Consider the following 26,012-nt stretch of genomic DNA (forward strand, 5'->3'; position numbering starts at 1 on the left):
ATATCCAACAAATAATGACAAAACACATTCTATACAATCTTGAAAACACTCTGTTATGCCTGATTTCCTTTATGAGAAAGGCTCAGAATAAACAGATTTGCTTTCATATATCTATATTTAATTTAGAATAAGAAACCAAGAGATTTGGGAGCCTTTTTCTGACAATCATCTATAAGGTAATGATAATGTATCATTAATATTTGTGTGGGGTTTATTGTCTGTGTTAGATATGAGGCTGAATTTCTGAAAATAGAGGAAACAGATGGGATGAAGTTAACAGTCTAAAAATATCAATATTAGCTTTCACTGAATGTGAATAAACAGCTACTTTTGTGAGCTATATGTGCATTTAAAGTTGCTAGATGCTGATAGCTGCTGTTGCATGAACAGACGGGGTCAAATTTCTTGATACCTCTTCAACACACTGAGCCCAGCTTTCTCTGGAAGGGACTCCCTGCATATACTCCTTTGTGACATTGAAACATAACCATAAACATAAGAGAGCCAGTGTGGTGTGGTGGTTAAGAGCCTGGGACTGGGACTCAGGCGATCCGGGTTCTAGTCCCCGCTCCGCCATGGAGCCAACTGGGTGACTTTGGGCCAGTCACAAGATCTCAGCCCAACCTACCTCACAGGGTTGTTGTTGTGGGGATAAGATGGAGGAGGTGAATGATGTAAGCTGCCTTGAGCCCTCTGTAGGAAAAAGGCAGGATATAAATCAATCAATCAATAAAAACACCAGATTGTAGGACTTGCTAATAAGTGTCAGATTCTCTTTCTCTGTGTCCTGATGCAAAATTCCCTGTGAATCATCTTTATGAACATACTAAGCCATTGACTTCCAAGGAGCAAGTGCACGGCTAAGTTGAAAACCTGTGGTGTTGAACTTTTTTGGTGCAAGAGCATAAAGTGTTCACTGAAGCAGGTGTACTCCCCGTGGGAAGAAATGTCACTCAGAAGAATGTTGCGATCCCCCCACATCTCCTGGAAAGGCCTTTTTCTGGAGATGGTTCGGGCAGAGGCTGGGTCGTGTGGCTGTATCTAGTAGAGTGGCTACTGCGTTTGTTTTAAAAGAAGAACTTGCATTCACATCAGATCGTTCCCCCTTCTTGACTGCTTCTGCTAAAATAGCTGCTGAAGGCATTCTGAGGGAACCAATCCTTGATCATATATTGTGGGGGGGATCCTGATCTTGTCATTAGGAAGGGAAGATCGGATGATGCTCTGCATATTCCTCTTAGCAAGAAAGGGGATGGATCTGGTTTCTGAAACTGTACTGTTGTATTTTACATCCATTCAGTAGTCTGAAGGGGCCAGTTTTAAGGGTGCTTATTTGGGCTGCAATAAATTCCTAAGAACACTAAGTAGAGCCATGCTGGATCCAGTCAAGGGTTCTGTTCACAAAGTGACCAACCGGCCATCTGTGGGAAACGGATAAGCAGGACCTTCAACCCATGTTCCCCATCAACTGGTGTACATGGGCATGCTGCCTGTGATAGCAGAGAGCTTCAGCTGTTGGGCAGTATAGAAAACACATGCATACATACCAGGATTAGTAATATATAGGCACCAGGATTAGTAGCCATTGACAGATATCTCCTTTGAGAATTTCTCCAGTCCCCTTTTAAAACTGTCCAAATGGTGTCCATCATTTCGTCACTTTCTTCATCTTGATGATCCTATTGTGTTCTAATATTATGAGAGAGAGAGACAGAGAGAGAGAGAGAGAGAATAGTTTTGCATGCATAATTTTGTACAATTCTCAAGTCCCCCCTTGCTTGCTTTTGTTCATCCTCCCCTCATCGTTGCAATGGAAGGAGGTAGATTGTGCTGGAGATTGATGCAAGCAGTCTTACGCCTGTGCCAAAACAAGACGAAAACGGGCAACCCTGTATGTTCTGAAAAGCTCCCCACCTCGTTTGAGTCCCTCTGTGTCCATGATGCCACCCTATTGTGAATACCCTTTTTCCTTGAAGTAGGTGGAACAGCTGTTCCAGATGTTGCTGTATGTGTCCCAGAACTCTGCCTGAATGCAGGGCCAATGACAAAGACTTAATTATTTCTGAAGATACTTTTAGTCTGGAAGGTGCTATTCTGTAGTGTGTGTGTGTGTGTGTGTGTGCGCGCGCGCGCACATGCTTTGGGGTTGGTTGTCTTGTGGTAGTGAATTTTGTATGTTAGTTCTGCGTTAGCCTGATATGGAGAGTTGAAGCTGAGGTGAGTACCTCCAGGGAAGCTGAGCCTGCAGGCAAGAGTGTATGTCTTCTTGAGGTAAAGGAACAGAGGCTGCCTTTACACCTTCCCTTCTAAGTAACTAATTAATCTCCATGCTAACTAATTATCATCACCATACCATCCTTCCTTAATATGTCTCATTTACCACGTATCTTTGCTTTTGCACCTGGGCCAGAGGGAAGTTTTGTTGCTGGCAATTAATACGGTGTCAATCCTCAGCCCCAGTGAGAACTTCTGGGGAAGGAATTTACAGCTGCTACATAATTTTTGCATTTTTACATTGTTCCAGGGTGGATGGATGACTAGTATAGAATGTTGCTTGCTTACTTTCTTTAAAGAGCTTCTCTCCCCAAACACAAACACCTCTGCCATAAAAGTACTGAGCTTAACCTATACTCTGGAACCTCTGACATCAAGAGATGCATTATATCACAGGCACAAAACTAAAAGAGAGGTAGCCATTTGCGTGGTGCTGGCCACCTAATACATAACTGATGAGCGATTTTGTGTGCAAGTCTCCAGCTTGGCTTAGTGGGGCCTCCTGAATTGCAGATGCTTTACCCAAGATCTCATTATTCTCAGATGTAATGTGTGGCTCCAAACGAGGGGTGCAGAAGCTCAGACCCAGGAGCAGAGTTCTCCAGATGGCTTAACCCCCTTTGGGCCCTCCTCCTTTCAAGTAGCCACCAATTGTTTGTGATTTCCTGGTTATTGTGCTAAGGTGGAAATGTGTCTCTGCAGACTTTACTAGTAGTAAGAGCTTTAAGCTTTTTTTAAAAAAAATGTTGATACTTGAGCCCTGCCTACCTTTCCATCCTCCAAAAGCTCTTCTGAAATGGAATTTGACTCTCAGGTGGAAAGAAGTTCAGCACCCCTTCTCTAGACAAGTCATGCCTTTCTTCATGGATGGCATGAGCCTATTGATTGCACCCTCAGCACTGATAAGCGTGCTGAACTCAGGGAGGCTTTCAAGAGTCAGGGGGCTGTCCAAGGTGATCTCCCCCTCCCTGCTCCACCTTGCTCTTCCTGCTCTGCAGTTTAGCTAGATAACCGATTTCAGCCATTTGACTTCAGTGCTTTGTGGGTGGAGGGGAGGAGGCTGGTGTGGTGTCAGGATGCCTCTTATCCTGGTAGCCCCACTCGCTTTCCCATCTGGCCCCTTGGCTTCTTCTCCCGGACAGAGTTTCCAGCCTTGGAGGAACTGCCAGAGCATGCGCAGAGAGAAGGCTGGTACACAAAACCCCAGCTCCAAGGTTGGAGCTCAGTTTCTAGCCTTGGAACTGGGAAACCAAAGTATTCTGTGCCCCCGACCCCCAGTTGCTGTCAAGGGATTTCTCCATTAATTGGAGGGATAAGATGGTAGGGCAGTTGTTGGATAAGAAAGTCTCCCTCCTCTCACCCCCCATGCCCAAAAAGCTTTTAAAAACATCCTTTTATACTTTTGGAAAGTTTTACTGAGGGCTCAAGTGAGCTTGAGCTGTGCCATACCTTTAGTTATTTTATAACCCTTCTCTGCCACCAAATGTCTTTGAATCAAATAGATTTATAGTAATGTGAGTAATGGATAGGGGACTAGCAAATCAAAATCTCATTTCAGATGTTTGACACTAATGTTGCGCTGAGTTACTGTTCTCTGTGTTGGATTTCTGATCAAATTACTAAAATTGCCACTTGGAAGTAGGAATGGAGACAAAAATACAAACAAAATATTGTTATAAATGAGTGCTGAATTTCATAGTTAGCATCTGTCACAGAAACCATTCTTTAATCCTGGCTATGCTTAAAGAATACATACAAAAGAAGTTGATTGGTGGCTTTTCTTGCAGAAGGTACAATTCCTGATATATAAATGTGATAAAAAGCCGAATCGTATTACATATAACATGACTACAAGAATAATTTGGCTTTATTTATTCCTAATCTATTGTGATGTATAATACTTTTTAGCTGTAAAAAAATACCCAGCAAGGTATGCAGTTGAGAATTGGTTGCAAATTTTTAACCCATTTGTAATGCAATTTTACATATTAGCTTTTGGAGTGACGTGGGTTATGTTTTTATGAACTAGAATTTAATCAACAGGTTTTTGAGTCCTTCACTGTTATCACTTCAGTCAGTGTAGATGTGACCCTACCTAGCTATAGCCACACATTTGTTCCTGTTGAATTTTAGTCCTCTGGTGTAAAGTAGAAGACAACACTTTGTTTTGCAGCAGCATCACATGCACAGCAGTTGCTGGTGTATTCAGGGAGCTTAGTGATGATGAGGCTTTGGGTAGACCGTATGCACGGTGTTGGTTAACTTCATTATTCCTCCACACTTTGTCTCCTCCCACCAGTCACAGTCTTCTGCGACAAGCTAGCCTGAAAGAGAGTGAACAGACCAAAGTCACCCAAGGAATTTCATGGTTCAACAGGGTTCTTGGCTTGGCTGTGCTCCATCTGCCTTTTGGCCTGCCTCTTTGTCCACCCATCACGGGAATGTGCCCCCTGAGACCTTCCCCACATACCCTGCTGTAACTGCCAAGCCGTGCAGGCTCTTGCTGAAATTCTTCACAAGGAAGCGGCTCAGGAGTGGGAGTGTGAAGTAGCATCTACACTGGGAGAGGAAGGCTAAAGTACAGGCAGGGTGGGCATAGGGGGTTTCTTGAGTATGTGCAACCTATTGATCTTCTTACCTTGTGTGATACTGTGATAAGCTCCGTGAGCATAAGGAGTGCCTAAGCCAAATCTGGTCTGGGTCCCTCTGCAAATTGCCATCATGAGGGAGAAAGGGGTATCTCTTGTTGCCAGGCCATCATAACTGGGAGGATCTTGGTCTGGCTGTGACTGCAAGGTCACAGAAGATGCAGAAAAGCTGGAAAGGGTTCAGTGGAGGGCAATAAGGATGACCCAGGGTCTGGAAACAAAGCCCTATGAGGAGAGATTGAAAGAATTGGGCATGTTAAGCCTCAGGAAGAGAAAACCAAAGGGGGATATGATAGCACTCCACAAGTACATGAAACGCTGCCACAAAAGGGAAGAACAAGCTCTCTTCTCTTCATTCCAGAGTGCAGGACATGGAATAATGCACTTAAATGACAGGACTCCAGGAAGATGCCAGGAAAAGTTTCCTGACTGTCAGAGCAGTATAGCAGTGGAACCAATTACCTAGGGAGGTTGTGGGCTCTCCCACACTAGAGAAATTCAAAGTGCAACTGGACAGACATCTGAATGGATGGTTGAACTGAGCAAGGGCTTGGCCCTGATGGCCTTCTAGGCCCCTTCCAATTCTGCTATTTTGTGATTCTCTGAAGAAATACTGAGGCAAATAGCAAGGGTAGAGGCTTGGAGTGCAGAGAAGGGGCAAAGGGGGAAGCCTGTCTGGATGGAAGACAGCTGGGTAGGGGAGAACAGCTATTTCCTCTCTTTCTGCCCACTGAACAGCATATCACTGGCAGGGGCAGGAATACAAAGGAGAACTTGGCACCCTAATGTTTTTTAAATTAAAGTTTTTTGAATTAAAAGTACCATTTTGAAGGCCGGGAATGAAGACATTTGTGGATGCCATCATAGGTCTCCACAGGAACCATGTTGTCTTAAAGGCAAACAGGGGAAGGGTGAGAGGGCTCGAACCCATGTGCTTAGCCTGCTGTTTGATTCTTGATGACGAGAAAGGAATAGTGAGGGATTCTAGTCTGTTGACTTAGAAGTTCAAGGAATTTGTTTGTAGCTGTCAGCACAGACAATGAATAAATGAATCAAAATTTTCCCAGTAGCATGAAATGCATTAGTAGAGTAAGGCCTGTCAGTTTGTTTTGACATTCCTTTTGCTGTCACTTTTGTGTTTCTGAAATTCACAGACAAGATGTAAAATAATGGCCACAGTTGAAAAACTAGATTACGTGTTATTACCATAACTTTTTCTTTTCTTGTGCTCTTTTCTCTTTTGTTGATCACTGGACTTGTCCATTGCAAAGACTTGTCCAAGAATTACTTACTAATATCACATTTCAAAGTACAAAATAGGTTGGTAGTAGTCAGTTAGGTGCAGCTGAGTGTTCAAACTCTGCTGTCTTAACTCCTTTAGCTGAGCTTTATGATAACAGTTGTCCATGAGAAGATGCAAGAATAGGCAGCCCTTTTGGCCCATGGGCACGATAGGCAACTGCCCTGACTACTCCCACAAAATGGCTGCCATGCGAGGCACAGATAGTCTCAAAGGACAGGTAACCTGCCAACAAATCATTTGAATGCACCATTTTCATCACTAATAAAACCGTATTTTACAGAACGTAATCCCATTTTCTTCCTCCTCATGTACCTACTAATGCATCCCTCTCACACGCTGTGGACCACCACCACTAGAGTACCTCTTCCCCTCCCTCCCTCTTCACTTTCTTGGAATGTATCTGATATCAATCACATATCAGAGACATGAATGCTTAGTGAAGGTAGCAGCAGCTGGGAGCCCCCACTTTGGCTCTGAAATGATCCCAAGTGTGTTGGTCTGTTTGTCTAAGCGAGAGGAGCAGGACAAGTTAGTAGACACCAAGAAAGGAGTTCATGGCACAGCTGTGTCTGTGGACACCCCATTGCCTATCCCTTGGCTGCAAGTACTATGTCCTACTTTTTCTGGGGGGCTAAACTCAGAAGGTGGAAATGTCTTCTGCCATACCAACCTTGCCCCTCTGTTACAAATCAGGATTCACACACAAACGTGCAAAAAGACATCATCCACGTATGAATACGGACTCTGAACCTGATATCTGTCAGTACTGTTGGACATCAAGTGCATATGACCTGCCCCCGTTCCTCTACATTTAGTAATGCTTTCTGTGTTCCTTTCCTCATTGCACATGACAGTGGTGGGGAGCCAATATCAAGATGATAAGGACAATGACTGAAAGAAAAGCTTCGGAACTATAGTGCCATGCTATAGAACTGTGGCTTCTTACTTCCTGTTGTAGCCAGCAGTGAAAATGAGAGCTGTTGTCCCAGTGTACCCCCTGCCCCCTGCTGCTGCCCTTGGAGTAGCCCAGCATGCTTTGGCTCTGCTTCATATGCAAGCGGTCCTTGAGCTACAAATAAGCTCCGTTCCTGAGAAAACAGAAGTTTATTTTTAAGTTGAATTTGTATGTGAGTTGGATCATGTATAGTCAGTCCTCCACTTTTGCAGGGGACAGACACCAAAAAGATGACAGATTTGGTGCCAACTGGGTCACAGTGGGGAGGTTGTTCTATAAGAGGGGGGATATCCCTTCCCCTTGTTGCCACCCCCTGTACTTCCTTCAGTACTTGGAGGAAGGCCCCAGAGATTGAGCACAGTATCCGAGTAGACTGTGGTTGGGAGAAATGCTCCAGCCAGTATTACAGTCCTAAGCCGTGTAAGAGGATCACTAGAACTTCCCGAAAAGACCAGCCATAAATTGATTGCCTTTTGGTCCTGCTAGGATTTGAGCAGAGAACTCTTGTGATGTGCAGAATCTCCCCTGAAAGCATAACAAGTTGCCAGCAGATAAGGAGAAGCAGCAACTGTCCTAGGCCAAGGTCTGTTCCCAGGTGAACAAAAAAAAAAGAGGCTATTTTAGGTATTGTTTTGAAACTGGCCTTCTCAAAATGCAAGTTGTGTGCATGTAGACATGTTAACAAGATTGAATGCTAATGTCGAAACAATTGCTGGCAAGCCTCTTTAAACTCCATTAGCTCTATAAGCTTTGAGCTTGCTAATCTCTATCTAAAAAGGGAGAGTAGTTTATAAAGCTGAAGATGTTCTGACATTTGCTTAATCTGCTACTTCAGATCTAGGAAGTTGTTGTGACTTTCAAATCTTCTCTCAATTACTTCCAATTTTTGTAGTTTTTCCTTTAAAAAAAAGGTGACACATTTCAATAGGCCTATGAATATAAAATATCTCTTTATATTCATATTGGATTCACTTGGAAGATTCACAGTTTTTTGTATTTCCTATGGTTATTTTAAGATTGGTTCTCAAAAGAAACCCTCTCCTATCTTAGCTATATTCAGGAATAAAAGATATTCAGAAATGTGCATTGGATGTATTCACAGAGTAGCTAGCAGTAAATACAAGTGGCTTTCTAGTGCACATCAGAAAGTGAGAGCTTCAGTTCTTCCCTTTTAATTCTCCATGCATGACAGAGAGCTGTCAGGGATCTCTTATTTCATGCTGGGTATGAGTGAATGACAGATCCTGTGCCTAATGGACATTGGAGTGGAGAGAGACTCACTTGAAACTAGGCATCAGAAACAAGAAGGATGACGGTCTTGGGCAATCATTCCTACGGACTGCTGGCTGCATCCCAGGCTATTCTTTGCCATCAGAAAGTGAAATAGATTACAGAGGAATTGGGGAGGATGGGCTAGGTCGAGATGCAGGGATGGAGGAGGCGGAGGTGATTATCTCAAGGCCAGGTGCTTCACCGAGCCAGGCGGTCTCTGGGAACAATGACAATATGCAGCCCGTGGGAGGGGTCTCTGAGGATAAGGAATTCTCAGACAGAAGCCAGGCCTGCTTGCCATCATTCCCATAAGGAGGCATCAGCAGAGGCAGCAAGTCTAACTGAATAAGCAGCACATGGAGAGGAGGTGTGCTTGCCTTCAGAAAGTCCCTCCTGAAGGGATGGGGCCTAGGCATGCTCGTAAGGATTGGGTAAACACTAGATTGGGTTCAACAGACTGATCTGTGCATGCTCCAAGATCAATGCTGGGTGATTTATACTTGGGAGCAATAAAGAATGTTTGGCAAGGAAAACCCTCTGTTGTTTTTGTCTGCTTGAAGGAGGACCCTTGGCTCATGACACTCAGCTTTGTAGGCACTCTGAAACAATTGACACACTTCTGGGTGTCTCACAATTCTAGAGTGGAATGAGATATGTGCTGATCAGAAATTCTCAAAAACCTTGAGGAGGGAGTGAGATGTGTGCCCATCACAACTTGTGCCTGGCACCAGTGACCATAAGAACTGCTCCCTTGATCAAGGACATCATTCTGCGTGATGCAGTGGCCAACCAGGTCTCTTCACTGCCAGCAACTGGCCTTTTGTTGGCATATTGAATCTCTGAATCTGTGCATCAGATTGCCATGTGACTAATAGCCATTGGTAAAGCTGTGTTATGCGAGTTAAAGTCATCAAATCATAGAACAGTAGAATTGCAAGGGGCCAGGAAGGCCATCAGGTCCAACCCCCTGCTCTTGCAGGACACCATTTTACACCATCCCACTCAGATGACCGTCCGGTTTAGCCTTGAATGTCCTTAGTATGGGAGAGCCACAGCCTCTCTAATCATTTGTCAGATGATAGTGTTGTATCAAAACAGGGTTCATGAAAGGAAGATTTTACTAGGAAAATCACTGCATAAATGCTAAGGGCTCAAAACGTACAAGGTCATTCAACTGGGGCTAAATTCTTTGAGGGATCATCTCTCCTATGAGAAACCACCCATTCATTAAGATCTGCCGATCCATCTGCTGTTTCAGGCCTCTTGTATCTGTGAAGGCCTGCTGAGGTGTGGGTGGTAGCAATGGGTGGAATAACTTAAGCATGGCAGTGGCTCAAAGGTGGAAATGCATTTAGGGTATCTTCTGTACTGGTATTGTGCCAGCCTTGGAAGACATTTCTCTTCCAGCAAGCCTTTATCTATGTCGCAGTTATTAGGTGGGCCCCACATCAATACTGGACATGGTCCAGCACCTGCTCAAGACCTAGTAGGGACCTGCTGGAGTTGCTGTTCCTTTTCACAATTACAACCTGCCTGTCTCAGTCAAAGGTGGTGATGAGGAGGAAGAGCAGTGGGTTTCAGGGCCTGCCCACTCCTTGGTTCTCTGCTTCTATGCATCTGGAGCAAACAAGTGGTAGTAAGGATGAGGATAAGGAACAAGAGCTGCTGCTGAAAAGGGTGGCAAGCTCGGTTACTGAAGGAGGGGCCCGGTGAGGGTACTGTGCCCAAGAGGATTCAAAAATCAAGCACTGATGCTGAGATGAGCCAACTGTGTTTTTTAATAGTATTTTTGTGCTTTTAATCTCTATATTATGAGGATTTGTAACCTGGAAACTTCTGCATGCAAAGCAGGTACAGTTTCACTGAGCTATACCTGAGTTAATGCATGGTATAGAAATCAGGGTGGATAGAAATCCATGTTGTTGGATTGAAAAAACAACAACTGGATTTCTAAAAATTAAATCAGATTTTTTAAAATTTTAAATCAGATTTTTATTTAAATTGTTTTTTCAATGCTTTTTGAGGAAAAATCTATCTAAGGATCGTTTGGTATTTAAGGTACATTTTAGTCCAAAGGTTATTCATCATGAAATAAGGATTTGTTTTTGATTACGTAGCATGAGGCTGTATATTCATGCAATGTTGCAGTTTTAGTAAATAAATTCCATTAATCCATTCCCAATGTCATGCTCTTCCATAGATTTCTGTGAGGTTATTGGGCAGTTTTAATATCTAGAAGATACTATCACAGATTAGTTTTATACTTCTCAAAACTGTGAATGTGTGTCTGCAAAGATCACATGTCTCTAATTCACAAAAATGTTATAAAATAAACATACAGAGTTGAAAAAAAGACCTTAATCCCATTATTTATTTGCAAAACTATGTACACAGAACCAACCCGTTAACTCTGAAGTGCTAAGTTTCAAAAAATTCAGTGAATAGAAGCAGATTGTGGGGAGTGGAATAGATCTGCCCAAGAATCTAAGTGTGAGGAGGGGGGGCAAGCAGTAAAACTGAAAATTAACCCTTTTGAGCAGAATACTCCACAAGTCTTTGGATCTTCTTATGTATAGACTGAGGTTTAGCACATTATTCTTTAGCACATTATTATAGGAGAAGAAAACCTATAATGGCAGCATAATAGAGACCAGTTTGGAAATATTTTAATGACGTTCGTCTACTTATGGCTAAGGCAGACATGCTTGTAAAACAATCATTTAAATCTGGTCTTATGGGTTAGTGATTTAAATCAAATTCACTGCAGTAGAAGTACAGTTATTGCACAAGTAGCTACTTCCCAATTACATCTGTGAGGACGTGTGGTCCTTCCCCATTGCTTTCCTCAAAATAACAAACTAAGGGTGCAATCCTATGAATGGATAGTCAGCAAAAGGTGTACAACTCCCAGTATATCCCAGCCTTTATTGTGAATTATTTTTTCTTTCTGAAAGTGCATAGGATTGCACCCTAAGTTTATTTTAATATTGGTTTGATTACTGTTAGCTGCCTTGAGCACCTCTTGTTTTTAGGGTGGGTTTGCCATCTAAATAAACATGTACATGAATGATACAATGATACAGTGATACTTCGGTTCACGAACTTAATTCATTCCACGATTCTGGTCGCAAACCGAATCGGTCACAGTCCGAATCAAATTTCCCCATAAAGTTCAGTGTAATACAGTGAATCTATTCTGAACCATATGTATTTTTTTTAATCACAAAAATATGAGCCACGTCCCTGGGCTGCGGACCAAGCCGTGGCCGCCTCACCGAGCCTGGGGGTAGATGGGCCAAGGCGGAGTGGAGTGGGGCCACAGCCCCCATGCCTCCGCCACGGCTTTCTCAGGGCAAGCCGCTGTCGAGCGGCTGCCAAGCTTCATCCCCCCCCCCCCGGCGGGGAGAGGCGGGAGGTACCCCACTCGGCTGGCTGCAGCCCCGTCCCTTACCTCGGCCCGTGGAAAGCAGCCCTTACCTCTCTCCTTGCAGCCCTCTCCTGCCCAGGGGAGCCAAACCACAACCGCCTCTCCAGCCTCCTATTTCCCCTCCTGCTCCTCCTCCCAGAGCCAGGCAATGTCTGCGAGGGGACCTTCCTCTGGTTCGGAAGCAGGTGGTGGTGAGGAGCCGGGAACACCTCGACCGAGGTGAGCACGCCCTCATGGCTCCTCCTCGGGTCATGCTCTCCCTTTCAGCAGGTGGCGTGGCATCATCTTGGGCTTCTGCAGCCCAAGTGAGCAGAGCAAACATTCCCCGAAGCTCCCAATGGGACCCCAAAGCCTACCAGATTGGCGGCAAAGTGGGGATCGGATATCTCAAGAAAGCCGCGGGAAGTGCTGTGGGGAAGCGTTCATCACTCGATGCCGAGTTCACGAACAGAAGCAAAATTTTGCCGAACTTTCTGTTTGTGAACAGAAGCGTTTGTGAACCAAGGTATGACTGTATTTGATATTTGAACCTTATGCATAATAGGATCATTGTTATTTGTTGTATGCAATTAGTGTTTTTATTATCTAAATTTCTCTACAAATGGATGAATTGAGTTAGCGACGACGTAGGGGGCTGATTTACCATATGTCCTTATACTGCTTTGCAATACGGCATGATGCAAACTCGGGACCAAGTGCAATAGAGGAACTGCAGTGACCTTCTTTTCCTTCTTTTTGCATCACATGCCATGTCATTCCAAAGCACACAAAAGGGAAGCTTTTTGGTGGCGGGGGCGACACAGAGTGGTAGTGGACATCTTTGGAGTCAGGGGAGACTGAAAACACTAACAGCATACCCAGCAAGAGAAGCTATAAATAAGATCACACTCTTTCCCATAGCAAAGCCTCCCAGCTGTCTGCATCTTCTGAGGCTTGTTAGTTCATAGTGGGACTCAGGGGACCAAGCATCTCAGGAGAAAGGGTAGGAGGTACATTGACTGGAGAAGATTGAGCACGTCAAAATTACAATACATTGATTCAGTTTTTAATGAATTATATATTTTGTGTGCATGTGCACATGTGTGTATAGATTGAGAACATTTTGTTTTATTTTAAATAAAGGAAATATTTGATAAATAAAGCAAATATTTTCTTTAAAATAAAGTCTGGCTTTAATACAAACATCCATGTCACAGTTTATATTAAAGTTTAACTTGAATCCACGACCATCTGTAAAGAACACTAAAGTAAAGTCTGCTTTTTTACAGAAAATTAAAAATCTGTGGGAAAAATATCTGGCTTTTTGACATCACACATTATAAATAACTGTTGCTGTGGTAAATGCAGATAATGACAATGTAGAGGTTCAGAGCACAATCCAACTAAAATGAAGAAATTTTAATTACGTTCTCTCAACTTCAAAAGAAGAGAACATAAGAAGAGCACCCTTGATCCATGTACTTCAGTATTGTCCACAATGACTGGCAGCAGTTCCCCAGGGTTTCAGGCAAGGGTCTTTCCTGGCTCTATCTGGAGATGCCAAGGAATGTGCCTGGGACCTTCTGCATTCACCACATGTACGCTATGACTAATTTATGATCCCTTCTGACTTATATCACTGAGCTACAGCCCTTCCCCATTCCTCTCCCATCAAAATCAGCAGGACTCATGCATGCTTAACTGTCACCGGATCTGTCACCATTATTTTCCATCTCGTGGAGACACGATGTTCCATTCAGCTGTTGGAAATCAAGGCTAAACTTGCCACACATAACAGCTTTCTGACCTTTCTCACACATACGTTCAATCACACTCATGAAAGGCTGTGAATTGGAGCAGAAGTGCAGATAGTGCAGTAGGGGGTGCTTACTCTGTTTCCCTCCAGTTGTTCAGATGCTGTTCCCTTAATCTGACTTTTCCTAGTCCCCAAAGTAGTTCACTTGTTCTGCCCCTCACACATATAAGGAAATGGGCAGAGTTGTACCCTCGGGTGCTGCCTCCATGTTCCTGCCCCCCCCCCCCAGAATGCTGATCTCTCCCCTGCCCATGGCCAGATATGGCCCCAAATATGCAGGAATGGATACCCAACTGGGGAAAGCTTTCTTCCCAAATAGCTGCTTACCCTTTGCATATAAAAAGACCTGAAGATACATGATCCTGCTGAACTGGGCAGCCTTGAGCAAGGCATTCAGACAATAAACCAGTGCATGGAAAAGCAAAAAGTATTCACAATACAACACAACCATAAAAATATGCATGGAATTCAATAACAACCAAGCTAAAGTAAGAAAAAGAAGGAAAACATAAAAGGAACTGAGCTTAGATTATTGAACACCGTTCTAATCTCCCTCATTTCTTTCCACACAACCCTGTCTATGTTTCGGTGTAAAGAGAGCAGACTTGCTCACTTCTAAGGTTAGATATCTTTTTTCATAATGTAAGAAATATAAATGCATACACAGCAATGGCCAGCCTATCATTTTGGCAATGAGAGAGGACTCAGTTCTTCCTGTTCTAGAACTCTGTAGAGAGTGATATAAGAAATACTACAGAATAAAACCTTTCTCTCGTGTGAAAGTAAAATAGAATTTGCCCCTACAGAGTTGTTCTGATATCTCCTGAGTGTTGTCCTTCACAAGATAAAACTCTGTGTAATTTTCCCTTTTGTTTTAAAGTTTTGTATTCCTCCTGGCAGGTATTAATAAAGGTCTATTCTACATTTTTAAAACTGAGAATTTTGGAAGAGATTTTGGTATTCGACATATAGTCTGAATAAACTGCATTATATAGTAAATTAAGAATGTTAAAGCCCCCTCCCCCCTCATGGGTGGAGTAATATGAAGTGGTAGCTATTTATTTAATGGGTTATATACCATCCACTACAAGTGTCTTGGGACGGTTTTACAATAAAAGCAACACAAAATAAAATAAAGCATAGCATCCAACTTCCAGAAAATAAAACCCTCCTTAAAACCAATTAAACATTAAAATAATGGGAAAATAAAAAGGTTTTCACCTGCCAGCAAAAAGAATACAGCATTGGCACCAGGCGAACCTCTCTGGGGAGCGTATTCCATAATCGGGGCACCACCACAGAGAAGACCCTTCTCTGGGTAACCACCTTCATCATCTCCTTCAAGGAGGGCTCCCAGAGAAGGACCTCCATCTCTGATCTGAAGGGGCGGGAAGGCACATAAGGAAAGAGGTGCTCCTTCAGATATCCCAGACCCAAGCTGTTTAGGGCTTCATAGGTCATCACCAGCACCTTAAATTGGGCCTGGACTTCAATTGGCAGCCAGTGTAGATGGTAGCTGGGTTAGGGCTGGACAGAGAATAACTGTGTTTCTTATTTACAACACTGTATTCCATGATCTTAGCTGGTATAGCCTAACCATTTAATAATTTTACTAAAAAGCCACTTTAACAATTGGTGTAATTCACGTTTCTCAATTTGCTTCTCCTTCTGAAAGCCAATTGGGCAACGAATTCAAAGGCAAAATAATTCCCCGTACATGTTCATGAGTAACACCACAGTAAAGAAGCAGACACTGATCTGTACTCTGGAGCAAAGTAATAATATACTGCACGAAACACAACAATATACAGTTCTTTAGATTTAGAAGCCAGATGATGTCCTAGTGGGTTATCATGCTTGATTTCCTAATGCTCAGCAGTATGAAACTGCTCAGCATAAGAGAAGTTCTGATGTGAGACTGAGTGGCTCTGAGTGTAAGAAGTGATGTGCAAAAGCACATTGCTAATCAATTATTAAGCAGTTATTTTCAGATTTGTTGAAGTGACAAGAAAGACTAAAGGTTTGCACATTAATAACAGCTGGAATGGGGGTTATGTTTAGGTCACAGTCTTGTCACTTAACTGCAGTGCTGCTGAATGTAAACATTCCTAAATTGACTGTAACCATAAAACCCTAATAAAGATCTTACCTTTCGGCTTCTAACTTGAAAACTCATTTGGTCCAGAGTCTGAATTATAGGGTATCAAGAGCCCCTTTTCCATAATAATAAAAGAGATCACCACTTGGCATTTGCAAGGCATGTAATATGCCCCAGTAACTCTAATTATAAAAGAATATCTTACCTTGCACCTTTTCGCTTCTGTCAAGGAATTGGCTATTTGCTGGTTTTTATTTACTTCATGTGTTTGGGCTAACAATAATGAACATCAGATCTGCATAATGAATAGTTTTCCCTTTCTTCTTCCTTTGTAGACAAGTAGATCCATGCCCATTCAAGTTTTATTTTTATTTTATTTAATGATTTCTTGGACTTGTCTCTGTTCTCTAATATTTGTTACCAGCATGCCATAAACAGTTATTACATTTTGATTCTGTTTAAAATCCAGTAGATTTAATTAGCCAAACCTTCTTAGCTGTCTAAATAAAATTGTTCTAATTTTGAGCTCCATTCTAAGCTTTGGGATCATTGGGCTCCCAATCATTTTAGAGATAATATTCTACTTATGGGAGAACGAGGAAAAGTACAAATGAAAAATTTTAGAGAATTCCAAGATTCAGTCCAGCAAGGTTCAAACAAAGGGCAGCACCAGGTAAGAAAGAGTCCAGATGGACAGGTTTGCATGATCAAATAAGCCACATGGTTATTTTAGCCACACTTCACTGTGCCATGTATGGGTGCACATGGGCAGCCATTTTGAATTTTGAATCTGAGCCTTGTCATGTAGTCCAAGGCCAATGGTGGGGGTCGTATGAGGGTAAAACCCCTCACAGACCAGCATGGCATCTTCCAAAGTTAAGCAACCCTTGCACAGTCCTCACCACCTGGGTTCAGATGACGCAACAGTGTGACAATCCAGTGTCTATTTCCAGGAAGTGTGGCAGAAGGAGGGTTAAACGGCCTGCAGCAAGGAGATCGGGAACTAGAGCTGTTGCAAAGATACTCCCACAGCCCTCCCTCCTGCGAACTGAGGCTTTATAAGCTGATTCCTTCAGAGCCCCACTCAGGGCTCAGCTGCAGAACGCCAAAGGCTTCTGGAAAAAGTTGTCATGGTCATCCCTGCCTTCTTGTATTGGCTGTTGCTACCTGTGGTTTGTCCACACAAGTTCCAGCTTTTTGTCTGAGGAGAATTCCTCCAGTAGGGACATGGCAGACCTTAAGGCTTTGGTCTTCCCTCATGTTTCTCAAACTTACACAGTAGAAGGGAAACTTGCACCCCTCTTAGGTCATAGATGATACTGTAAATATATGCAACCCATGCAAGATCCATAGAAAATTCAATTCTCATGGGATCTAGCAAATATGCCTTGCCTTTTTGTGTTATTTTTATCGGTTACATTTATATTCCACCCTTTCCCTGCAAGGAACCCAAGGCTGCCCATATAATCTTCTCCCTCTCCATTTTATCCTCACAACAACTGAGGTAGGCGAGGCTAAAACTCCATGAGTGGCCCAGAGTCACTCAGTGAGCTTTCATGGCCAGGTGGGGACTAGAACCAAGACCTCTTGACTCCTGATCTGACACTTCGAGCACTACAACACACTGGCTTTTAGAAATGATTTGCGCACAATGTATATACCATTATGAACCCCCCATTAAGACTACGTAAGTCTGAGATATGTAATTCGCTGCAACTGTTGACTGAAGGATCCTATGAATGAGTCAGAATGAGCCCAAGATGTCAAACCCTGTGTACTGTTTGAGCTACCACAGTGCAAAACCCTGCATCCTGTCATCCATTAGTCATGGAGATAGGTGCATGTAGCTGGTGGCAATTCTTTGTAGCTGACTTTCTTGGCAATGCCACGAAGTGCATTGTACATTAGAATGGGATGGATGCATGGATGGACAGACAGACAGACGGATGGACGGACTGGTGAAACTAAGAGAAGTTGTCTTGGGTCTCTGCTTTACTGCTGTTCCTGCATCTGGTACTCTAGCACCCACACTATTATCCCTTTCAGTGGGGCAACTGTTTGAAACACATGGCTGTCCAGATGTCTTGGCCCACAACTCACAGCAACCCAAGCCAGCACAGCTAGTGAGATTTGTACGCCAGCAACATCTGGAGCCACAGCTTTGTCCTCCCAGGCAATAGAGAATGCTATGAACTCATGGCTCCTTCTGCTCTCTCCAGCTCCTGATGCTGTGAAGAGATCAAATCTTTGTGAATAGATAGATTGCAATAGGCAACCACCATTTTGCTGACAGTGCCAATACTGTGCAGAAGGCAAAGAGGGCGGATAAGTCAGGTATCAAATCAAGAGTCCTGTTCAGGCACTGTGACACCCCTTTGCAGACTCCTCACCAAAAGCATACACATTTTGCTGCCCATCCACACCTTTAACCGGCACTTTGAGGGAACCCTCTGTGTTACACATTCTTTGCCCTTCCCCAAATCCAGTGAGGTGGGCCTTTCTCTGATGACCAGTCCTAAAAGACTGGTAGATCTGGCCACCTCAGAGATGGTTTTCTTTGGTTCAGTACAGGCAAATGTTACAGTGATGCACACTGAGGTCAAAAAGTTGAGGAGATCCAAACCAGTGTTGACTCATCACTAGATCTTGGGGTTATGGTGGATATCTCAATAAAAACGTCACTGCAGTTGCCACAGCTGTGAAAAGGCAAATTCCACATTGGTCATAGTTGGGGATGGAATTGAAAATAAAACTGCAAGTATCATACTGCCCTTATAAAGTAAATGATGTGACCGACTGAGTAGGAGTTCTGTGTACAGTTCTGGCCACTGCCACACTTAAAAAGGGATATTGCTGTGTTAAAAAAAAGGAAACTAAAACTGTCAAGGGGCTGGAGCAATTCCCCTCTGAGGAATGATTACAAGTCTGTGATTGTTGAGCATAATGAGGAGAGAATGAAAAATTATGTATGATGTGGAGAATGTGGATAGGAAAACATTTTTCTCCCTCTCTATAATATTAGAACTTGGGGCACTCCCATGAAGCTGATTGCTGGGAGATTTGGGACAGATATAACAAATATTTCTTCACATAAACTATGGAAGGCGCTTCCACAGACCATAATGGGGCCACCAATCTGGAAGGGATTGGCCATGGCATGAAGAGAATGCTGGTCCTGATGGGATCTTGACCTGATCCAGGGTGGCTCTTTCTATCTTCTTAGTATTTGAGAGTTTTGTTTTCTTTTTAATCTCTGCATTGAGCCAACTTAAGTGATTAGAAACTGCTTTTTTTTGTGAATTCTGTGGTGACTGCCTTTCTTGGAAGCATGTTTTCTGAAATAACAAAGACAGTTGACATTCTTGTGTGTATAAATAAGGAAATAAAGAGTTTGTGGGGAGGAATGAAGACTTTTTTAATAAAACATTGCCCCCTTTCCACTTTTTGCTCATCTGGGAAAATCAATTTTTGGTTTTTCAAGTGGAGAAGAGAGATCAAAAGGAAGAACTGACAATCTAAACAAAGGGCAAGGTGTGAAGCACTGCTTGCTCTCCAGTTCCCTGGTGAGCTTTCTATAGGTATTTCTAAGCAGAATGCGTTTACTGAGGAATAATGTTTATATCCCACCCCATCCCTTGACTCAGAACCATGCTATGCTTGTAAGCAATTTAAATGTAAACACTTGCAAAGTACAGAGTGTTAAATTAATTTTTGTAGAGTTATTTGGTCACAAGACATACTAGGTCATTCAGTTACAGTTCTGTGTGTGTTTAGTGGGGCTTTCATAGCTATACTCTTAAAAGAGAGAAGGATTAAAGTGAGGCTACAGCCACAGTATGGGCTCCTCATAGTGTTAGTGTTGCAAGAGTAAGTCCTCCTCTTCTGCTTTTCCCAAGGATTATGGTTTCTACCTCTACCATAAAAGGCAGAAGAAAGCTCTGGGATCTCTCTACATGATTCACTTCCTTTTTGTGAGGCGAACAGTAGAAGCATTCAGATAAATCCCCTTTGCTTGTTCATTCTGCTTCCCACGTCCAACGCACACATAGCCATATTTCCTACCAGCCACGTGTTGCTTGAATTCTTCCAAATCGGGCACCAGTCTAGATCCCTTTCTGCATGGTGGAACTTTGTGCATGTAGGCATTGCACCTGTTCCTGTGCCTAGCTGGAAAAGTGAGCTGGTGGCTCCTTGGTCTGCTTCCACATTATTTTCAAGCATAGTTTTAATATGGCAGGTCTGATCCCCCCTCCCCTACACACACACACACATCATGTTATATGCCCTACTTTTCCTGTCATGGGCCAAGCTGTATGTTATGCTTAATGTTAGCGCAGAGTTCTACCTCAGTATTTAAATTTAACTATACATGGGATTAGGTAGGACATGAAACATAGAAATATAGAAACAGAGTGAGTCAGAAGGGGTCTCCCAGGCCATCTAGTCTGACCCCCCAGCTGCAGCCAGCTCCACTCATGACATGCCTACCATGTGCATATCCAGCCTATCCTTGTACACCCTCACCGATTGGGCTTCAACAACCTCCCGTGGAAGCCCATTGGGGTCCTAGCTGTCAGGAAGTTCTTCCCAGCATCCAGATTGAACCTTGATTCCTTGAGCTTTGTTCCATTGGGACACATCCTGCCTTGCTCCTCAGGGGAAAACAGGTCTCTACTCACCTGTGCGTGACACATACCTCAGAGTCTCTTTTCTCCAGGCTGAAGAGACCCAGTTCCCTCAGTCTCGCCTTGTATGGCTTCTCCTGCAGTTTGGCCACCATCCTTGTGGCCTGTGCTGCACTGACAAAGGGGAGGCAGTTCTTACTAGGAATGCAGGAGTTTGTTGACCACCCAGAGAGCCTCAGCTTCTTGGCAGTATAAAAATGAGAAAAATAAATGTATAGTTCTTGCCAGAAAAGAAGATTATCTCTTGTTCCCCAGTGTGATCAGGACAGAAATAACCCCCCCCCCCCCCAAAAATCAGGGCTAAAATGATTAGAAACATGTTCCCATTGACCCTGAGAGCATCCCTTTGCCTAAGTGCTGTAATGCTTTTGCTTTAGAGTTTCCTTCTCCCTTTTCTTTGCACATCAAGACCCAAAGAGACTCTTCAAACTGAACTCCAGGCTTGTTGGGCACAGCATTCCATAGCACATTTTGCAGGTGATGGGCTGGGGGCGATGGGGGTTCTAAAGTGGCATTATGTTTACTTGTGTATGTGTGTACATCTTAGGGATGGGTGGAGAAGTCCCACATTCTGCCTTTCAATAGTAATATTTCACTGACAGAAATAAGCTGTTGGGGTACCTAAAATAGCTCTTTGTATCCCAGTTTGAGAATGTCATTCCTTTAAAACAGCAGTTATTGAGTCTCTGCTTCTTTCTATGAAAATTGCATTTGGTCTGCCTTCTCTTTGGGATCTCGCTTTTAGAAACATCATCATTCTAGTAGAGGGAGCTGTTTGCAAGAGAATAGCTTTCGGTCTTGTTTGAGTGGTTCAGGCAACTCACTGGAGAGCATCCTTGGAGATGTCAGCAGAAAATTGCCAACTGTGCCCCCTTGGTGTGTGGTGTCAAGGAAGTGACATTGTAATATTTCATTGCTTTATGTCACCAACAAAAGTTTGTGGCACTTCTTTCTGTTTAAAAGAATCCACTCTTTATTTTCCCTCTCCTAAATGCTTGTCGAACAGAGCCATAGGGCCAATTGGAATGCAAGTTTCTGAGCTGCCATCTGAGTAACCTTTCATCTCAGTCACTTTGGATAAAATGGGCTTCCAGAACTACTCACCAATACATTGGTTGTATCGGTATCTGCCTCTCCTTTTCCAGAGGTGTGTGGAGAAAGACAAAGCTGCATTTGATTTCTAATGCATTAAAGTGATGGGAATATATCTGATCTTGATTTTTATATATAGAAACATGTTAAGATGGATGTTGAATTATTGAGATTGTATGAATTATTTTATTGCAGTCTGAAATGTTGCTTATTTATGAGCCAGGATATCTATGTTTAATCATAGCAGCATGCTTACCAATCTTAATCAAAGTTTATGGTTATTATCAGGTTTTGTGTCTGTGCTTCTATTTCTGGTCATGAATGACCCCTTTTATTTATTCATTCATTTAAAATTTTTATATCCTGCCTCATCCTTTGTATTAGCATCCAAAGCATCTCAGAGAAATAAAGGAAGCCTTAAAGTTTCCCTGTATCTGAAATGCATTTGGAACAATAATATATAATTAAAATATTTGTTTTATTCATTTGCTGTTTCACCTTTCCAGAAGACTGTTGGTAACAGTAATTTTTGTTCCTAGCTTTTCTCATGCTACAGTTATTTGACCTTCATTTGTCAAATTTCTCTACCATTATGTTAGTTTCTAGTAAGAAAGCGTTACCTGGCTTGCCACATTAAAATTTTGGTACCTGCATACTTTTAGGTACTCTACTTCTTTATTTTTACATTTCTTTGTTTATTAATGCTACATATATACTGCCCAATCAGTGACACTTTCTAGTCAGTTAACAATGTATATTAAACCATAACTCTTGAAACCAGTGAAAATGAAATTGCCCTGCTGAAAATCAGAATGCATAAAAGTGTCAGGAGTAGAACTTGAATGCAGCAGTGTCAATGGCATTAGAAGGATTCAAGGTTACAGCTGGGACACTTAAAAAGTCTTCACTTGGCACCAAAAGAACTACAGAATGGCTGGGCAAATCTCTCTGGTAAAAATATTCCACAACCAGGATGCCACTATCGAAAGAGCTCCCCCACCCAATAGCTGGTTGTGATGCCCTATTTGCCAGAGGTACCTGGAGAATGGCTTCTTTACAGGTCCTTTGCCCTCCTGGACAAGTGGCAGGCTCGAGGGACCATTTTGGCTGGTAGATGGGCAGTGGGCAGAAGAGTTTGACTTTTCTTCCCAACCTCATTTTTTCATGCAGAGGATCTGCTATGAAAGCTTTTTAAAAACTGTGTGAGATCAGAGGTCAATTGATGAGTCAACTGATAGGAGTCAAAGCTTCCAGCAGTTCTGTTTTCTCTCTCTTTATTGCACTCAGGGCAGCACACTCTTTCCTACGTATTACAAATCCTAAGGACATCCCTACCAAAGTAGCTTCAAACAGAAATGACACTCGGCAGACCAGGCATCGCATCGGAAGATACTTGGATATCATGCTGTCATTTAATTGTGGTGGTAGTAGATTTGGTGGGGATTGTGGGGGTGGAAAGGTGGGGTTTTTGGAGGGGGGGCAACTTTCCATTTTCTCAATGAATTCTGCATATTTATGTGTCCTACAGAGCAAGGTACAGCTTCATGGAGAGTGATTTTGAATGAGAAGTGGCTTGGGAAAATGATTAATCCACCAGTGCTGTGTTCACAGCTAGTTCTTTCACTTAGATTCAGTGTACAATGCAGCACAATGCACTGCTATTAAACTTCTAAAAACTGTAGAAAAACTGATTACAGGTCGTTGTGTCATGACTAATGCCATCTTGATGGCTCCCATTTGATCAGAAATGTCCTTCTCTTTGAGATATATTGAAATTGGTCTCTCAACAGGAGTAGGAATATGGTGTGATCTTACCTGGCCAAGATTGGGGCTGTGGAGGAATGGGAGACAGTAGCTGGATTCACACAGCAGGACCATTCTGAACAGGGATTGAGTGTGGGTTGCCAAACAGTGGGATATGGTTACAACCTGGGTTGTTGTGTAGTGTGTACCCTGCTGTGCTAAAAGGCCAGGGTTTGTTAATGATGAACAACCCACAAAAAGAAACCATAGTCTGTTGCTGGGCCATGAGCAGTGGGCAGTTCGTTAGAGTTCATACAGCAGAGCAACCCACAGTTCAACAACAACCTGTACTTGACCCATGCTCAACCTGGAGTATGGGTTGTTGTGTGTATGGACCCACTTAGTGTGAAATTATGTTACTATATTTATATATTACGGCTTACTTTGTTGTTTTTATTGGATTGTGGTTTTCTAAACCAATCACTTTCCTTCAGCTAGTTTTCAAGTTACAAATGCACAGCTGGTGTTATGTCTTTGTGGGTGGCAGTCCATGAGCTTTGTTTTCCTCCAATTCAGGCCTGGGCTTTATAGAAGACCCACAGGTTCACTCTCAGAGGGTGGAGTTTTTCACTGTACATGGGCCATTAATCCTCAGTGCTCCAGGGTTTGTGTTTTAGGAAAGGAGTAATCCATTTCTTTTCCTTTCCTTTCCTTTTTTAAAAATACAATTCCCTTTGTAGAAAAACCAGAAATGTGTTGATACTTCCACTTTGCTTCAGGCTGTAACTAAGAAACTAACCTCAATTTAATTCCTGTGGCTTAGATGTTTCATAGGCAGATGTACTAGGTCCTATAAGTGTCTACTGAGTTAATATTAGAAGAAGAAGGGCGGTGGGGGCAGGGGAGGAAAAATTCATAGCCATTTAATGTTGCAATGTCTCTGGCTCAAGAAAACGACTTGATCATACACGTTCGGGTTTCTGAAGTGCGGTAATGAAGTAGAAGACAATTATTGCACACATTATCTCATTTCATTTTCTCATTTGCCCAGTAAAATTGGCTTTAAAACCCCAGTCCTGAAGGCTGTGTGTCGAATTTGCTTTGAAGAAGCAATCTCGCAAGAACTCGCCAAGACGCTTTTCATATTGCCACAACCATAATATTGTCCTTTATTAATTTGGTGTAATCGTAGTTTGGGCTTTTTTTGTCAGTTGTGGGTGGGAAGGGAAGAGAAGAGAAAATTAAGTGGCTTCAAAAGACATTTTAAAAGGAGCCCATTATAAAACACCCTTTTATCATAAGGTTGAAGATTATGTAGTCTGATCTGGTCAGTCCTGGATCGAAAAAACCAAACCCAACCCATGATTCCTCTCCTGGGAATGTCTTGGTCTGTTCCCTTCCACAAGAATGTAAGATCCTTGTTGGGCCTTTCCAAGGGCTATCCGGTGTCCTGTTGTAGTAGCCAGTTTACAAGCAGGGCAGGAGAGCGGCAGTGTTTTCCTGTTGTCTTGGTCCGCACAGAAGCAAGACAAAATAAATCCTTTGCCAAATGGGAAAAGAGACCGTGATACTAGGTTGGGTGAGACAGAGGAGGGTGGGAATGAAGAAAAGAGCCTCGCAGTATTTTCTGGCTCTCCTCCTCATTCCTAATTTTAAATAGTTCTGCGTGTCACGTTTTATACTTCCCAAAACTGAAGATCCTGGGTAGCATTTACATTGCCTTTGGGTTCCTTCGAAAGAGTGATCACCAGAGGCTTGTGGGGTTTGTATATTTTGGTTATTGTGGTTTTTAAGAACACATAAACAAATGGAACATAGGTGGAGACAGGCAGCATAATATTCCTACAAGCAGAGAGTCCCTGGTGTGCATCAGATCTCTGCAGACACCCCCCCCCACCCCGCCATGCTTTCAGCTTTCAATACAGGTCTCTCTCTCATTCTCTGAGTCTCAGAAGTGCAGTCTTTGTTCCAAAAATGCTTGCATTGTTATAGTCACACAGATAACTTTATTGCACATGAGCAAGCAAGTAATTCTGCCATTAAACCACAATATGGGTAAGCTGTTTCCTTGTTTACTCTTACCATGACCATTGAACCCAACTAGGTCTTCTGCATGCTTGCCATGAGTCTGCACCCCCGTCATCATGTGAAGGGTGTTTGTATGAAGCATGGCCATGAGAGGTGTATGAAATTAGGCATCGTATGGAGAAAACAGAGATTTTTTCCCACTTCCTCTCATAGTGCAGTAATCTAATGCAACTAAATAGTTGAAGATTCAAGACAATTATAGGGAAATTATTTTTCGAAGTCTTGGTACTCCTAGATCTGTCAGTGGACTGAGCAAAATGTGCCAGACAGATGAATAACAGAGACCAGAAGGTCTCAATATGTAAGACCAATTCTGGCCCTGCTGCACTGGCTGCCTGTAGCTTCCAAGCCCAGTCTAGTTTTGTTGTTATTTTAATTTAAATTGTTTTAGCTGTTTAAATCATTCTAAAATTTGTATTTTGAAATGAAATGCCGCATTTTATTCTATTTATATTTTAAGCTGTGTTTTATTATTGTACATTTTGCGACTTATTTGGATCCTCCCAAAGAACCTTGGCTCTTGGGTGATATCGAAATGAAAATAACAATAATAATCACTGCAAGTGCACAGTTAAACAATATAATTTGTTATCACACTATTTTGTGATACCCACCAACTTAAATGACTTTGA

General features: G+C 42.7%; 1 protein-coding gene across 1 annotated transcript in view; it reads left to right on the forward strand.

Annotated features, from left to right (window-relative positions):
• Nucleotides 1-26,012, forward strand: part of SUCLG2 (succinate-CoA ligase GDP-forming subunit beta) — a 239,240-nt gene that overhangs the window by 60,878 nt on the left and 152,350 nt on the right. The gene's annotated exons all lie outside the window — the stretch shown is intronic.

The sequence above is a fragment of the Varanus komodoensis genome, unplaced genomic scaffold (genome assembly GCF_004798865.1).
Source record: "Varanus komodoensis strain SLA01 unplaced genomic scaffold, ASM479886v1 scaffold6_4, whole genome shotgun sequence".
Taxonomy (NCBI): domain Eukaryota; kingdom Metazoa; phylum Chordata; class Lepidosauria; order Squamata; family Varanidae; genus Varanus; species Varanus komodoensis.